Source organism: Schistocerca piceifrons, chromosome 9 (assembly GCF_021461385.2).
Source record: "Schistocerca piceifrons isolate TAMUIC-IGC-003096 chromosome 9, iqSchPice1.1, whole genome shotgun sequence".
NCBI lineage: Eukaryota > Metazoa > Arthropoda > Insecta > Orthoptera > Acrididae > Schistocerca > Schistocerca piceifrons.
Genome location: NC_060146.1, coordinates 117814525 through 117830883, shown reverse-complemented (window position 1 = coordinate 117830883; position 16359 = coordinate 117814525). Strand labels below are relative to the sequence as shown.

General features: G+C 44.2%; 1 protein-coding gene across 1 annotated transcript in view; it reads right to left on the bottom strand.

Moving 5' to 3' along the window:
• The window catches only part of LOC124716745 (luciferin sulfotransferase-like), a 56095-nt gene extending 40757 nt beyond the window's left edge, over positions 1 to 15338 (bottom strand). The window contains exon 1 of the mRNA XM_047243288.1: positions 15288 to 15338. The gene's annotated coding sequence lies outside the window, so the exon portion shown is untranslated. The remainder of the gene's footprint in view (positions 1 to 15287) is intronic.
• Positions 15339 to 16359: the final 1021 nt, after the last annotated feature.

The following is a 16359-nucleotide window of genomic DNA, read 5'->3' as shown; positions in this document are numbered from 1 at the left end:
TTCCCTCTCTTTGCATTACGTATTTGTTGGCTGTCTGTAAGTTCAAGATAGGAGGCATAGGTCGTAAATTTTTAATCTCTTTATTGGAGACCTATTTCGGCTACCGTGTAGCTATCTTCAGTCGTGATGAGTCATCATGACTTGGATGTAACGGTACTGAAGATAGCTACACGGTAGCTGCTATAAACAGATGAAAAATTTACAATCGTTGCTGTCATTCCTCGTACGGTGGATGTCATTAATACGGTCGTACAGCACGCTGCTCCTGGTGGAAACAGACGTGTTAGTAAGTACTCACGTATGTACGAATTTTTTCAGTTTTTACTGCCAATGTCTTTACACTAGATTTTTACGGAAAGAAGTAATGTGGTAACGATGTTCCTAGAAGAAAAAACCCACCGGATGACGTAAAAAATGAAGAAAACAGAAGAGGAAACGACATGAAACTTGACATGTTGATAGGGTATGTGATGTTATTTCAGTGAATAAAAAATCGACTCAAATTGACAAAGAAGATGTCAGTATGAGCCCACTATCAGCTGACAATGTAATTCCTCTGGCCTGGAAGCATGCACTTATTCGTTTCACATGGGTGTCATAAAGTCACTATACACTATTGGATCAAAATGGCTGAAGAGGATTTACAAGTTCGTGGTGCCCTCCATCGGCAATGCTGGAATTCAATGTGGTGTTGGCCCACCATCAGCCTTGATGACAGCTTACACTATAGCAGGTATACGTTCAGTCAGGTGCTGGAAGGTTCCTTGGGGAATGGCAGCCCATTCTTCACGGAGTGCTGCACCGAGGAGAAGTATCAATGTCGGTCGGAGAGGCCTGGCACGAAGTCGGCGTTCCAAAGCATTCCAAAGGTGTTCTGTAGCATTCAAGTCAGGACTCTGTACAGACCAGTCCATTACAGGGATGTTATTGTCGTGTAACCACTCCGCCACAGGCCGTGCATTATAAACAGGTGCTCGATCGTGTTGAAAAATGCAATCGCCATCCCGGATTTGCTCTTCAACAGTGGAAAGCAAGAAGGTGCTTAAAACATCAATGTAGGCCTGTGCTGCGATAGTGACACCAAAACAACCCTGGGTGTAAGCCCCCTCCATGAAAAATACGACCACACCATAACACCACCGCCTCCGAATTTTACTGTTGGCACTACAAACTCTGGCAGAGGACGTTCACCGGGCATTCGCCATATCCACTCCCTGCCAGCCGATCGCCGCATTATGTACGGTGATTCGTCACTCCACACAACGTTTTTCCGCTGTTCAATCGACCACTGTTTACGCTCCTTACACCAAGCGAGGCTTCGTTTGGCATTTACTGGCGTGATGTGTGGATTATGAGCAGCCGCTCGACCATGAAATCCAAGATTTCTCACCTTCCGCCTAACTGTCATAGTACTTGCAGTGGATCCTGACGCGTTTTGGAATTCCTGTGTGATGGTCTGGATAGATGTCTGCCTATTACACATTACGACCCTCTTCAACGTGTCGGCGGCCTCTGTCAGTCAACAGACGAGGTCGGCCTGTACGCTTTTGTGCTGTACGTGTCCCTTCCGGTTTCCACTTCACTATCACATCGGAAACAGTGGACCTAGGGATGTTTAGGAGTGTGGAAATCTCGTGTACAGACGTATGACACAATTGACACCCAATCATCTGACCACGTTCGAAGTCCATGAATTACGCGGTGCGCCCCATTCTGCTCTCTTACGATGTCTAATGACTACTGAGGTCGCTAATATGGAGTACCTAGCATTAGGTGGCAGAACAATGCACATAATATGAAAAACGTATGTTTTTGGGGGTGTCCCGATACTTTTGATCACATGGTGTACCTTCTCTGGAGGCTACTGAGGTCGCTAATATGGAGTACCTAGCATTAGGTGGCAGAACAATGCACATAATATGAAAAACGTATGTTTTTGGGGGTGTCCCGATACTTTTGATCACATGGTGTACCTTCTCTGGAGGCAAAGTGGCCCACAACTGCTGTAACTGGTCGCTGTCACTGGTGTGGTGTTGACATCCAAGCTGATCCCACACATGTTCTACCCAGTACACATCTCGGAATTTTTCTGGCCTTGGGAGTACCTCAATATCATCCACGCACTTCATATGGACACAAACCATGTGTGGACGAACGTTGCCCTGTTGAAAAATGGCGCGACGATAGAGTTGCATGACGCATAATACACACTAAAAGAGAAGAAAACGATGCACCACGAAGTAATTATTCTAATGAGACGGAAATGCGTTGATGTGATGTACATGTACAGACCATTATGTACTGGCCATTATGCAAGCAGTTATTTGGTTTGCAATTGATTGATAGAGTTGTAGGATGTCTTCATGAGGGATATCGTGACAAATACTCCCCAACTCACGAGTTAGATAGTCAAAATCCGGAGATGGTTGGAGGGCCCTGCCTATAATGCTTCAAACGTTCTCAGTTGTCGATTGGAGAGAAGTTCGGCTACTTTTCTGCCCAAGATAGGGTATTTCAGGCACGAAGACAAGCACAAGAAGTTTTAACTGTATGCGGCTGTGCATTATTTTGCTGAAATGTCGGCCCAGGATGGTTTGTCATGAACGGAAAGAAAAAGGGGCGTAGATAATCCATGCAGATATAGATAAAGTAATTTCCACATTTTAGATCGCTGAAGAAGTTTCTGATTGAACAGTGATACATGTGCAGGGACGTCCTTATCCCTGGCTTTAGCCAGCTTTCAGAGCGTATAAAGATTTGAGCATCAGTGCTTTTTATTAGAGCTTGGAGCTCTGGTACCTTGACAACGCAGCTACAACAATGTACACCTGTTATACCGATGGTTCCTGTATCTACGTTCCTCCTGTGTTCAGCCTGCACGCTGCACGGTCATCGGCCATATGGCAGGCAACAGTCAGGTTGACATCCCACAGTTGTCTGGAGCGTCACAGTTTTCGGATTTAACTCACACTGAATGGAGTAGAACTGTCTTCTGTGATGAGTTCCACTTCAAATTGAGACCCGAAGACCAGTGAAGAAGTGTCTAGAGACCAGACAGTGATGAGGTACCAACCTGTCGCCCGCTATGTGGCCTGACAGCCAAGAGTGATGATCTGGGGTGCCATGTATCTTCGTAGCAGGACCCCTTCGGTTGTCATCCGCGCTATACTCACAGCACAGCAGTACGTCGTTTCGTTGCTCTTCATAGCAAGTCAAGTTTCAGCAAGATAACGCCCACGCGCACACGGCGAGAGTCTCTACTACTTTTCTCCGTTTTTGCCAGACCTTACATTGGTCAACAAAATCGTCGGATCTCTCCTCAACTGAGAAAGTTTGGAGCATTATGGGCAGGGCCCTACAACCAGTTCAGGATTTTGATGATCTGTCTCACCAGTTGGACAGAATTTGGCACGATGATCCTTTGGAGAACATCCAACAACTCCGACAATCAGTGTCAAGCTGAATAACTACTTGCCTAAGGGCCACAGGTGGACCAAGGCTTTACTGACTAGTTCAGTTTGTAAAGTTCTTGCTGTTGAATGTATCATCCAACTTTTCTGAAATTGCAGTTACTTGTTTGTCTGTACATGTGCATCACATCTACCGTTTCCAGCCCCATTTGGTAGTTACTTGGTGGTACGGCTTTTTTTCGTGTATATGAAGCCGAAGGATACCCGTGAAGTACCGTTGCACCGTCAGGGTTCTTTCAGTCACAACAGGACGTTACACCAGGTGATTCCGAATGGTTCCCCACATCGTGACGGCAGCAGTAACAGTGCTGTGCCTCTCCAAACCTAAGACTGGAAAATTACAATCTCTCCCGAGGTCGCCGCCTTACTTGCTGACGGTGGTCATCTGCGACAGTGCTCAACCAAACTCCATCGTTGAACATAATGCGCTTCCTTTTATTAGCAGTGCATGCTCCCCAGCCACTGCACGACTGCATACGCAGCCGTTTGTATTGTAGTATTAACAGCAACCGACACAGGGACGGTATTTCCCCCAAGACGGCTACCGTTTGTCTTCTAGCCATGGTGCAGCATGACACATGACATAACACTATTTGTTCCCGGATGGGAGGGGCAGATGTGACAGGGCTACGATGCCGTTGGTGTAGAATAGACCGATCCTCGCTTGTGGTGGTGAGACGCGATCAACCTGAATGTTCACGACTAGTTATGTCTACCCTCGCCTTCCCATGCAGACCAAGATCAGGCACCTGTCACATCCAGATGCCCCACAAGTCTGGATACTGTCCGATTCAACGAGCCTGCCAAATGGAGACCACTAATGAGGTTCGCTTCAAACTCGGTTTGCGCGCCTGGTGACCCTGTCGGGAAGAAGGCATCTCCATGTCGTTGACTGTGATCCATCAACACATGACTGTATTTACGGCTCTTATATACCCTGCCAGGCAGGGACTTGGGTGGGCACTGTACCTGTCAGAGAGAGTTGTTACTGTAATCATTTACATCAGATGTACATCTACGAAGCTACATTGACATCCAACCATGAATTATGAGTGCCCCACGTTTTTCTTTCTTTCCTCCTTTTCTTCAGTGTATTTATTGTCCCATTATCCTCAGATCAGTTTAACACACTACACTGCCATGGCCTAATTTTAAGTGTCGATGAAATAAAGCTCATTTAGATTTTAATGTTTTTGCGATAGAGACAAAAGCTTCAAGATCACTATTTTACAGCTAATTGCACCGAGATGACAAAAATCATGGGATAGCAGTATGCACATATACAGGTGGCGGTAGCATCGCGTACACAGGGTATATAAGGGCAGTGAATTGCCGGAGCTGTCATTTGTACTCAGGCGATTCGTGCGGAAAGGTTTCCACGTGATTATGGCCACACGACGGAAATTGACAGACTTCGAAAGCGGAATGAGTGGATATGCGGTTTTAAGAGTCGAATGACGTGAAACGAAATATATTACTGAAAGCGAGTGAGACAGGATTGTAGCATATCCCATTCAGAGAGAGGATTCGAGGAGCATGGTTTGAAAACATATTAAATGCAGCCGAGCTCAAAATATAGTTTGATGCGTTTTCACCCCAATTGTGGTATGCCCCTTTAACGTCGTTGAGTCAGATCTGGTAATTTCGTACTCTCTCCCGTAGTAATTTAGTGCTTAAAAACATGAATCGGATCAAATCGTATTATTGATACTGTGGTGTCACCGCCAGACACCACACTTGCTAGGTGGTAGCCTTTAAATCGGCCGCGGTCCGTTAGTAAACGTCGGACCCGCGTGTCGCTACTATCAGTGATTGCAGACCGAGCGCCGCCACACGGCAGGTCTAGAGAGACTTCCTAGCACTCGCCCCAGTTGTACAGCCGACTTTGCTAGCGATGGTTCACTGACAAAATACACTCTCACTTGCCGAGACGATAGCTAGCATAGCCTTCAGCTACGTCATTTGCTACGACCTAGTAAGGCGCCATTACCAGTTACTATTGATGCCGCAAAACATGTACCGTCAAGAGCGATGTTCACCAATTATGGGTTAAAGTTAAGTATTCCAGCAGCTATGTACGTTTTTTGTTAGTCTGATTTCCTTGACCTGTTCCAAACCTCACGCCAGCCTGCGTGAGCTAAAACGCGTTCGGCTTCCTCTCATAGTGGGTTGGCTGTCTTGCCAATCCACAACAGATACCACAACCGACAGGTCAAAATGTTCAAGACATGTTTCCAAGCCTGCGTTATTAGCCCACTCATATGTTTGCTGTTCCCACTATATTCATTTTTCAGCTCACAGTGTGATGTTGATTGCATGACTGAGCACTCTCGATCACTATTGGCGGGCTGTTTACCCGTGGGAGAGTGATCCATTTCGCAAATCGTTAGGGAATTCAGTATTCTGTGATCTACAGAGTGGGGCGAGAATATCAGATTTCAGGCATTACCTCTCATCGTGTATAACGCACTGGCCAACGGCCTTCACTTGACTTCCGATAGCAATGGTGTTTGCGTAGAGTTGTCAGTGCTAACAGACAAGCAACACTGAGTGAGATAACCGCAGAAATCAATGTGGGACTTAATGGCTGGCTCTGAGCACTATGGGGACTTAACATCTGAGGTCATCAGTCGCCTAGAACTTACAACTACTTAAACCTAACTAACCTAAGGACATCACACACATCCATGCCCGAGGCAGGATTCGAACCTGCGCCGTAGCGGTCCCGCGGTTCCAGACTGAAGCGCCTAGAACCGCTCAGCCACACCGGCCGGAATGTGGGACTTATCAGTTAGGACAGTACACCGGAATTTGACGTTAATGGTCAGGAACTTCAACTTCCTCCAAAAACGGTGTGCCGTGTTCTGAAACGAAGCCTGTATATGAAGGTTTACAAGTTGCAGTTACTGCTGCAGTTGCGTCCTGGCGGCCGTAACAGAAGATACGAATGTTGCATTTCAGTTCTCCAGGATCAGGCACTTTCCCCAAACGACTTATCTCTTCGGACGAATCGACATTTCATCTGTCGAGTAAAGTAAACCGCCATAATGTAAGAATTTGGGAGGGGGGGTGGGGGGGGGGCTCACAAAATCCTGACGTCGTCGTCGAATATGAAAGAGACTCAGCGAAACTGAATGTGTTCTGTACCGGTCTTGTTCACTAAGTTTAAGACCTGTGGCGAAAATGTCCTACCTGAACATGTTCCACAATTGGTAGTTTCCTCAACTTCACGAAGATGCCAGTGATTGCATTTTTATGCATGACGGCGCCCCGCCCCATTTTCGCCTTGAGATGTGGCGTTATCTTAACAACACCCTCCCACAGCGTTGGACTGGAAGAGGTGGACAACAAAATGTTCATTGCTTTTGGCCTCCCAGGCCACCAGGCCTCACACTTTGCCATTTTGTTGTTGTTGTGGGTGTACGTCTTTGTCCCATCAATGGCAGCTACTCTTCCAGAGTCGAGAAATCGAATTGTTGAAGCTGTCGATTCAATAAACAAGGACCTGTTGCTTCGTGTGTGGAATGAAATGGACTACCGTTTCCATGTTGCACGTGAAATGCATGGCGCCCATTTTGTGTGTACGATATAGTCTCTGTGTCAACATAAAACTCCGAATCCGAACCTTCCTCTATCCAGTGACTTGCGCGATGTGTTTCTGTCTTTAATAGTTTGTCCATAATAAACAACTGAAATCTATTCTTTCTTTTAGAATCACCCTATATATGTAATTTCTGCCCTATGAAACTGCTCTTAGAGCCTATGATATTTAGAATAAAAGACCATTTTCATAGCGAGCCAAATACACCTGGATGTTTCGTGAAAACGTAAATCTATGTCAGTCCCGAACTATCACCTGCGGTTCTGCTTCTGCATTTACGTGAACAGCCGTCATAAGCTTTTATGTGATTAAGTCCGACTGAAACTTCGCCACTACTGTCTCCTCCTCAGGACAAACGCAGATTATTCTCCGAGCGCAATAAGAGAGAGAGAGAGAGAGAGAGAGAGAGAGAGAGAGAGAGAGAGAGAGAGAGAGAAACAGATGTCATGCAAATGTCACAGACGATCGCAGCTAAATCTGCGGCAAGGAATTCATGCCGACTCAATTAATGCAACTGACGTCTAATGAGTGGATATGCGGTTTTAAGAGTCGAAGGACATGAAACGAAATATATAACTGAAAGCGAGTGAGACAGGATTGTAGCATATCCCATTCAGAGAGAAGACTCGAGGAGCATCGTTTCGAAACATGTTAAATGCAGCCGAGGTCAAAATATAGTTTGATGCGTTTTCACCCCAATTGTGGTATGTCCCTTTAACGTTGTTGAGTGAGATCGGATAACTTCGTATTCTATTCCATAGTAATTTAGTGCTGACAAACGTGAATCGGATCAAATCGTTCAAGACATGTTTCCAAGCCTGCTTTTATTAGCCCACTCATATGTTTGCTGTCCCCACTATATTCATTTTGCTGCTCCCAGAGTGATGTTGATTGCATGACAGCCGGCCGAAGTGGTCGAGCGGTTCTAGGCGCTACAGTCTGGAACCGCGCGACCGCTACGGTCGCAGGTTCGAATCCTGCCTCGGACATGGATGTGTGTGATGTCCTTAGGTTAGTTAGGTTTAAGTAGTTCTAAGTTCTAGGGGACTGATGACCTCAGCAGTTAAGTCCCATAGTGCTCAGAGCCATTTGAACCATTTCGATTGCATGACTGTGCACTTTCGATCATTATTGGCGGGATGTTTGCCCATGGCAGAGTGATCGAAAGGAAGTAGAATGTGAATGAGAGCTACGAAAACTAAAATGCAGAATGAAATGGAAGCTCAGTGGGTAATAACACCTGATGTACTTTAGGAATGGTCATTTTAAGTAAAATTTATGACGTCGATGTACTGATCTGTTATGCTTGTGGGAAAGACTGCATAAATGGGTGTTTTTATACTTTGATAGGGCTTTCCTATCTGTAGTTACAACATGAGGAGACTATTTTGTTTCGGGTATTTTAACCAACATCCACATTAACTAATTTTGAGCCGCCTTGTAATCACAAAGAAGTCAGGTTTAAGGATGAAAGCATCGCAATATTCCACCCGGTACAAGCCAAAAATGAAGTTTATAGTATATCGAATAAACGGAAACAAGACCACAGGTTCAGGGGGTAGAGCACCTGCCGGCGAAAGGCAAAAGTCCCGAGTCGTAGTCTCGGTCCGGCACACAGTTTTAATATTCCAGGAAGTTTCATATCAACGCACACTCAGCTGCAGAGTAAAAATCTCATTTTGTGGAGATAACAAAATTGAAACGAACGTTTTCAAATCATATTATGTGGAAACGTGATTGAAGAAAAAACGTATTATGTTCAGTGAATTGGTTCAAAACATATTAAATGCATGAGGCCTTTATACGTTGGGAAATGACTTCAATCATGACTAATTCTGCGACGTGATGTAAAAGCTAGGTCCTGCCATCGAGAAGTTTGACATACTTCATTTGGTTAGGCAGCGAAACGCTTTCTCGCTTACTCTAAAATTATGATCCGTGCACTTTATACAATTTGAAACGATGCTCCTCATTTAAAAACTTTGGCTTTGCCGACGATATTGTAATTCTTTCATACGTGGAAAAGCACTTGGAACACCGTTGAACACAATTAATAACTTTATTCTTTGGGGCTTGCAGTGCAAAATATGTCATCTAATTACATGATTATTATTGATATCAGCCAGCTCCACTGCTCTTCAAATGGTTTTTATTTTATAAATCACCCACGGTGAGCCCATTTCGGCATACTGACAGCGTCAGGAGCTCTGTAAATACAAGGTCATTATAATTAAAGTTAAACATTCAAACAGCTGTAGAAATAACACCACTGGTCAGAATGACGTCAAATTGCAACACAGTATTATCGGAGAAGGGGGAAAACGAATGGCAGAAGAAAAATAAATAGTTACAAAATGTAGCAATAGACGGCGCTGTAAGTGGTCGACTAAAAATGACAAATGAATCATACAACAATGCCTAAGGTGTACGTTTGACGTTAAACAAACTGTGCTACTCAGTGTGCATGGGCGTACAGGTGTGATACTGTCAGTTACGTAAGCCCATCCACCACGGCAACGTCATATCACATCGGATGGGAAAAATCGGTTTTTAATTGTCCTGAGGCCAAAAACCGCATAAAAAGCATCAATCACATCGGTTTTTAACTAGCCTGAGGCCAGAAACCGCATAAAAAGCATCAAGCGCAGTCAAATCGGATTATTAATTTCCGTGTGACTGGCACAAAACGTGTTCAGTATGTTGTCCACCGTTTTCTGCACCAAGTTGAAATCGAGAAACAGCTTGTTCCACAACTGATCGAAGTGTTTCCGGGGTCACGTTCAGAATTTGTTGCGTAATGTGTGCCTTCAACTGAGCTAAGTTTGCAATCGGAACATTGAACACAACCTCTTTCAGATAGCCCCACAGCCAGAAGTCACACGGATTAAGGTCAGGTGATCGGGACGGCCAGGCTGTACGGAAATGACGGCTGATAATTCTGGCATTTCCCAAATGGTGCTTCAGCAGCTGCTTAACTGGATTTGCAATGTGCGGTGGTACACCAGCTTGTATAAAAATGATCCCATTCACACATCCACGCTGTTGGAGAGCTGGAATGACGTGGTTGCGCAAAATACACTCACAGCCCTTACCAGTGACGGTACAGGTAACAGGACCGGAACCACCTGTCTCTTCGGAAAAATATGGCCCTATGATAAATGATGCCATAAAGCCGCACCACATAGTTAAGTTTTCAGGATGAAGTGGTACTGGCTGATTTGCGTAGGGATTTTCCGTTGCCCATATTCGACAATTCTGTGCATTGACATATTGTGTCAGACGGAAATGGGATTCGTCTGTCCATAAAATCTTCCGCAGCCAATCATTGTCCACTTCCATGCGAGCAATAAATTCTAAAGCAAAGGTGTCTCTTTCTGGCAGGTCAACAGGAAGCAACTCGTGCACATGGGTAATTTTGAATGGATAGCAAAGAAGGATGTTTAATAGGATTTTACGGACCGTGCTCATAGGTATGTCCAATGTTCTGCCAATTCCCCGTGCACTATACGTTTGCACACCACCACTCGTCTCCTCCTGCACTGCTGTGGCCACTGCTTCCACTGACGTCGAATCAATTCGTTTCCTCCCTCTACCAGGTTGCACACCAAAAGAACCCGTCTTTTCGAATTTCCGAATCATTTTCTCCAGACCCACGTCAGTCAACCGACCAATGCCTTTTTTTAAACCCTTCAGTGTCCGGAACTTCTGCAGAGTGACGTGTGCACAGTCATCATTCTTGTAATACAGCTTTACAAGCAGAGCGCGATCCTGCATTGAGACAGTCATGGCGAACGTCGCAGGCGCGAAAGGAGGAAAAGCCGCGTACCCGGCGTGTTTGTTCCCCTGCCTACGGTTACTAAGTGAAACCCGGTCAACGGTCTCAAAGGCGGAAGAGGAATCTCAGTTCCCAAAGGCTGAGAGATCGGAAGAATCTAGTGGAGTAAACCACTAAAAACAATCATTTCGGACTAACAGTCCGATCTTACTTTGGAATTTATTTCCTCCACCTACACAAAACAATTTAATACGCAAAATGGAAATGTCACTGAATGAGAACACTATCCCAGGTGATCCCTTGAAAAAGGAATCCACCATTGTAATGCGCAATGCCACGGGACCTAGGATTCTAAAGAGTTCCACCACCTGCAAACAAGATGAGTCGGAGCGTCTTGAAACACCTTCCAAACTGAAATTCAGGAGGAAATACTTAATTGGGACCGTAAACGTGAATTCACTCGTCCGAGTCGGTAAAAAAGAAAGAATTGTAAAAGCTCCTGGACAACCACGAAATTCAGATCTTGGCTGTACAAGAGAACAGATTCTTAGATGAATACATCAAGGACGAAAAACACCACAGAGTATTCAAAGGAAAGCCAGTAATAAAGATAATGATTAACACCCTTCTCCTGGGGCCTGCCTTTTACGTATACAAACCCTGAAATATTATTCATACTGACAATCAAGCGCAAAGACAAGAAATACAGTCTCATAAACTGCCATGCTCCAACTAACGGAGACAAAAAGAAGAACCCACAGAAAGTACATGACTTTCGGGATCTACTGGGCACGAAATTCACCAAGATACCTGTCAACCATACAAAAATGCTTCTGGGAGACTTCAACGCACAGATCGGGGCAGAAAGAATATATAGAGACGTAATAGGAGACTAGCCAGCAGACAGGAGAACAAATCAGAACGGAGAAAGGCTCATTGGACTCTGCAAAACTTTCCAGTTGAAGCTAATGTCGTTTTCGGAAACTCCCAATAATACCAAAGACATGGCCATCTCCAAATCTTAACCTAGGAGAATTCCAGTTAGACCATGTAGCGATAACCGGAACAAACACTGGAGAACTGATGAATGTTAAAGTAATCAGTGATGGTAAATTCGACTCTGATCACTGTTTCTCCAAAGTTAAAATGCGTTTTCTCCCACCATAACGAAAGAGAGATCCACTCAAAGTGACCAGATATAACACCAACCGAATGAACATCAACCGAGACATTATAAATAACTTCAGAGAAGAAATGCGCTCCTCTACAACACCTCCGTACAGGGACAATGAAGCCGCGAAAGAAAACACTCGGTCTTCTGGTAAAGACAAAACGGGCAATCTGGTGGAATGAAGAACGTTAGAAAGCACTCGAAAAGAGAGTCGACACATGGAAAAGACGGAAAAGTTCAGGAACACTGGGAACAATTCAGAAAACAAAGAAAAGAAACATCAAGGATATTCCGCAGAGACGAACGATCATTTGAGAATGCAAAATTACAATATCTCCAGGACAGCTTCACAAAAAATAATAGCAGAGATTTCTGTCAAACTTTCAAAGACAAGCTCAAAGGATACCAGCTTCAAAAATGAACAGGGTAAAATTGGATTGAACAATCAAGAAAATTGCAATATACTAGAGCCAGATACTTCGAGAAGCTGCTCAACTGCCCATCTCCAACCACCAGACTGTAACTTCTGGCTCCTCCTGAGAACCTAGAAGATCATATGTCACCAACAAAAGAAGAAATAAAGGAATCCCTAAGAAATCTCAAAAACGACAAGGCCAGCAGAAAAGAATCAATATCAGCAGAAATGCTGGAATATGCGGAACCGGAAATCCTACACGACCTACACCGAGTCTTCCAGCAAATATGGGAGACAGAAAAACTGCCAGATGTATAGCAAACGGCAGTGATCCACCCACTCCATAAGAAAGGTGACAAACAAGATGTAAACAACTACAGAGGCTTGTCACTACTCCCAGTCACCTAAAAAATCCCCCCAAAGATACTGCTGAATAGAACTGAAGGAATCCTAGACAAACACTTTGGAGAACACCATGGTGGGTTCCGGGAAGGCCCCTCCTGTGCTGAACAAATTGTTAATTTGAAATCAATAATCCGACACAGATTGCTGAATGGCATAAACTTAGTGGTTTCTTTCACTGACTTAAAAAAATCCGTTGACTCGGAGGATAAAGAGACGCTAGATAGGATCATCAGAGAATTTGGGGTCAAAGACAAGCTGGGAAACATTATCGGAGAAACCTTAACAGGTGCAACTTTCAAAGTGAAGTTTATGGGAGAATTGTCCCAACCATTTGAAAACGAGACAGGTGTGCGACAGGGCGATGGATTATCACCAATACTATTCGACTGTGTCCTGGAGAAGATGGCGAGAATTTGGAATTCAGAACTTGAAAATCAAGGGGTTATCCCAATAGGAAGAAAAATCGGGAGGAATCTAAGTCAGGGAAAGATTGGTTGATTGCTTTGAGAGAGGTTACCAAACAGCGAGGTCATCGGTCCCATCGGGTCAGGGACGGACGGGAAAGGAAGTGGGCCGTGCACTTTCAAAGGAACCATCCCGGCATTTGCCTGAAGCGATTTAGGAAAATCAGGGAAAACCTAAATCAGGATGGCCGGACGCGGGATCGAACCGTCGTCCTCCAGAATGCGAGTCCAGTGTGCTAACCACTGCACCAACTCGATCGGTGGAGAACTCAGAAGAAGCAGCCATACAGATCAGCCTACAAGAAAGGATCACTGGCAAGACAGGACTTAGGATCTCGAAGAAGACCAAATTCATGACAAATAACAGACATGGACCACAATTACTTGAGGCAGAGATTGGACAGATTGAGAGGGTTCAAATGTTCAAATGTGTGTGAAATCTTATGGGACTTAACTGCTAAGGTCATCAGTCCCTAAGCGAACACACTACTTAACATAAATTATCCTAAGAACAAAACCACACACACACGCCCGACGGAGGACTCGAACCTCCACCGGGACCAGCTGCACAGTCCATGACTGCAGCGCCCCCTAGACCGCTCGGCTAATCCCGCGCGGCGATTGAGAGGGTAAAAAAATTGAAATACCTCAATGAAGCCAACAAGAGACCGGACTGGAGAAAGTTGCTGTGGGGTACCGATCTCAAAAATGGAGAGAGCTTGCGGATTAACTAAAAACATTTACAACAAAAGATGCATCTCTTGGAATGCCAAAATAAAGCACTACAATGTTGTCGTAAAAACAGAGTGCCTGTATGCCAACGAATGCCTCTCAGTGAATTACATGTTGGAAAAGCTGGAGATACTAGAGAGAAGAATATTACGGAAAATCATGGGTCCAGCCCAGGTTGAAACTGGCTAGAAACTTCGAAGCAACATTGAAATCTACAAGAAGGTGGAGAAAATCTCGGGGACCATGAAAAGGAGGAGGTTATCATATCTAGAACATCTCTATACAATGGACAAAACCGGACTAACCAAAAGGATATACGACTTTTTTTCAAGGAAAATTCCGCACTGGCCGTATGAATGATTTTTATTAAATCCCATTTTCGCACCGCTTATCGGTGCATCCTCAGGCAATCTATACAAAGAATAGTATATTAAGAGCTCATATAAAGTATTCGATCCCCCAATTCTGAGGTGTAAATTAAACTTTGAAATAGCCAGTTTTTTTAATGAAACAAGAAAGTACTCACATACGCTATTTATAACATAGTAAAGTTGAACATAGCCCTGTAGCCACTCCCCACCAATCACGTCCAATATACCGTCATCTGGTGAAAGCGGTAGTTAAAATTTAAAAATCTTTTTTTTAAGTTTTTTTTAAATGATGGGAGCAGCAATGACCTAGAAAATAAAATTAAATACAATGCTGATAAAACTCCCCTAAACACAAACGACGAAGAGCGTAACATTAGCATGAATAAACAGAGGAATTAGGACCATGTAAACATATCAGAACATACCTTGCAAGTTTAGAGGAGTCGCGCGACAGTGGACACGGCCTGACTGACTGGCCGAAACCCGGAAAGCGCTCACGCAGTGGCACGAGAATCGCCAGAGGCCGGATGACGTGTACAATGTGTGAAGAGTTGGGGGTGCTGAACATATGATAAACAATTCCTTATGTCTATTTTTTAAAAAAGTCTAATATCATACTAGGTGGCCAATATAAAAAATGGGCAGTTAGTTATAACCATAAGAGTAACAAATGTGGTGGTTCTGAATGCGTAAGGACCGGAGTAGGCATAAAAATATATTGGAAAGAACCTACTAACAAGTAAGCTATAGGTGTAAGGCTACCTGTTCCAGTAATCAAAATTTTCTAAAAGACCCTTGTGCCTCAGATCGGTCAGGGCATTAAGTGAGAAGCGAGGGGATTTCTTCAGAACCTCTTCCAAAACATTAAGTGTGTTGCCCTTACTTTTCAGGTGTAACACCCACACGTTGTTCTGGATGCCGGTGATATGGTGACACGTTTCCTGCAAATGCGCACCTACTGCCGATTTTGATCCAGGGTCGCTGATGTGCTCCTTAAAGAGGGTCTCAAAACTTCTTCCTGTCTAGCCTATGTACTCCGCATCACAATCATCACAGACGATATTCGACTACCTGTGGAAAAAGAAAACGACATGGATTAAGGAAGCTCGTAAAGATCTGGAAAGGTTCAACATTCAGGAAGTTCAGATGTTAAATAGGGATACATTTCGGTGCGTGACTCAAAATTTGGAAGAACTAAGTAGACTGGATGAACAGAAGCAACGTCACAGCGTCCATACGAAGGAGTACTGGAGAAAGTGGAAACTTCAGATAGAGAAGAAATGAAATTATAGCGTGATCCTAAGTGTCAATTCGCAAACTGAAAAAGAAAGAAAAACCATTTAAAGAGCGGTGTAGCTGGCTGATATTAATAAGAATGTGTAGTGTTTTGGTGAGCGTTTATAAGATAAACCTCAGCAAATTTTTAAAAAAGTGTAATGAAGTGAAGCAGAACTTAATCAGATTATGCTGAGGGAAGTAGATAAGGAAACAGAACACACAGTAGGTGCAGTTACCCAGCAAAATAACTGATGATGGCGAAAGTGGAGAGTATATAAAGTGCCGATTGGCTATAGTAAGGAAACTATTTTCTGAAGCTGTTTGTCTAGAGTGTAGCCTTGTACGTAAAATATGGACGACAAACATTTCAGAGAAGAGGAGAATAGAAGCGTTACAAATGTGAAGGTACAGTAGAATTCTGAGGATTAGATGGGTAGACGAAATAATCAATGAAACGGTACTGAATGGGGAGAACGGAAATTTATGGTACTACGTGACTAGAAGAAGGGGTTTGCTGGCATGACACGTCTTGAGGCATGGACGGGTCGTCACTTTTGTAACGGATAGAAATGTGGAGGATAATAATTGTCCAGGGAGATCATGGCTTGACTAGAACAAGCTGAGTGAAATGGATGAAAGGTGCAATAGTTACTACGAGTGAAGAAGGTTCCTCAGGG